Here is a 2200-nt window from a genome sequence, read left to right as displayed (position 1 = left end):
CCTAAACCCTAAAAACTCTAAACCCTAAAAACCATAAACCCTAAACAAAAAACTCTAAACCCTAAACTCTAAAAACCCTAACCCCTAAACCGTAAACCCTAAACCTTAAAAAACCCTAAACCCCAACCCCTAAACCCCAACCCATAACCCCTAAACCTTAACCCTAACCCTAAACCCAAAACCCGAAACCCTATTAAACCCGAAACCCTATTAAACCCTAAACCCTATTCAACCCTAAACCCTATTAAACCCTAAATTCGTTTAAACCCTATTAAACCCTAAATCCTAAAAAATCCTAAACCCTAAAAAAACCCTAAACCTAAACACTAAACCCTGATATTTTTTTACGTTTGTTTGTTACCTCTCCTGATATTTTTCCAACAAAATACCTATTACTACGACTCCGCACGTCAAAATTCGTCCAAAAATAACATTCCTAGGTCCATGAACCAATTTTTAGTAGTTAGCTCACTCTGTTGTGTCGGTTTACATACCTACTATTTGAATTTTGATCTCATATTTTTTTTCACGTTGTTCAACACTTGTTGTGGAACCACAAAAATTTTTAGGTCATTCCGAGACGGTAGAAAATTTTATAACTACGGCTGTCAATGTCTTCGAAACACTGTCAATGTTAACATCGACATCGAAAAACGAGTTATTTGAGAGAAACATGCAAATACTTTATGGTTTACGCATTCCCAAGCTAGCTTATGTGTTGGAGTTCTCATCACTCTTTATTACATCCATAGGAAGTTGCTTACTTACTTCCTATGAATTGATGGAATCATCATAATTTTCATCATCGTAGTGTACTTACTTCTCCTTAACAACATATATTATGACGACATATTACATTTCTATCACTATTAAAACTGCTTCTATCACTCAAATGTCATAGCTTGCTTGCAAAGTCTTGCCTAATGAAAAACTTTCAATTCTTTGTGCATCCATGCAGCGGTCAAATACTGTTGCCAATGTTTCTATAATAGATAGCAGTGTTGCTTATTTTCATGCCACGAAGCATGTCACAACGATCGTTTTCCCTAACACGAATGCAACTATTAATAGAATTTAACTATAACTCTTCCTCTGGGTGGGTGGCTGCCTCCCACCCACACCATATTGTTAGTCATCTTCTTCGTCGTTGATGGCAACGGTCTATCAGTAGGGTTTATACTTCTATCACAATATGGTGTTAATACCTACCGGAACGAGTTTAGTAGGTTTCCGGAATGGGTTTGTACTTCCCGGAACGGGTTTATGATGTGGACAAAGGGTTCATACCTTTCACATTCGGTTCATCATCATCATTTGCCGGAAAGGATTTTTCATTTTCCGGAACGGGTTCATAGACTTCATATCACTCTTTATTACATCCATAGGACGCATGGCTGCCAATGTTTTTGGTAAAAGTACCAAAAATTTGTTCAGTGTAGTCGCTTGCAATGTTTGCCCTAAAATTAATGTTGCAAGTCCTTCAGTCAGTGTTTTTAACCTCAACCCTAACCCCTAAACCCTGAACCCTAACCCCTAACTCTGTGTGTATCTTTTATACATAGTGTTTTTAACTTATTTTCTTAATCAAATTTATGTATCTTTTATACATAGTAATTTATACTAAAATTGTAAAGAAAAATATTTTACAATTAAATTACATAAATATGACATTTTCTTTGTAAATGTAATAATATTTTTTAGGCTTAATACCCTGTTTTGTCTTCAGTTTTGTTCGAAAATGTCAAATTAATCAATCTTTTAAAAAATGTGTCAATTACGTTCTCACTTAATAAAATTTGTATCAATGAAATCCCTTCCGTTAAATCCAATCCATACAAACAGCGTTAATTATTTTTCTCTTTCTTTAATTAACGCTGTTTGTACGGATTTAACAGAAGAGATTTCATTGATGCAAATTTTATTAAGTGAAGAAGTAATTGATGTATTTTTTAAAAGATAGACTAGTTTGACATTTTCGAATGAAATTGAGGACAAAATAGGGTATTAAGCCTATTTTTTATTTTAAAGCAATAATAAATAATTTTTATATTTTTATTATATTTTAGACACTCTTGCGTTTATATACATGTATTTCGACTAGTAATGTCTAATTTTCAAGATTTAGGCCTTCTGATTTTAAAAAGAAAATATAGTTAAAGTTAAATTATCTTCAAGATTTCTCCATTACCACAGTAGTTAT

The sequence above is a fragment of the Vigna umbellata genome, chromosome 8, assembly GCF_029865625.1.
Source record: "Vigna umbellata cultivar VRB3 chromosome 8, Vumbellata_1.0, whole genome shotgun sequence".
NCBI lineage: Eukaryota > Viridiplantae > Streptophyta > Magnoliopsida > Fabales > Fabaceae > Vigna > Vigna umbellata.
Note: the sequence above shows the minus strand (reverse complement) of the source record.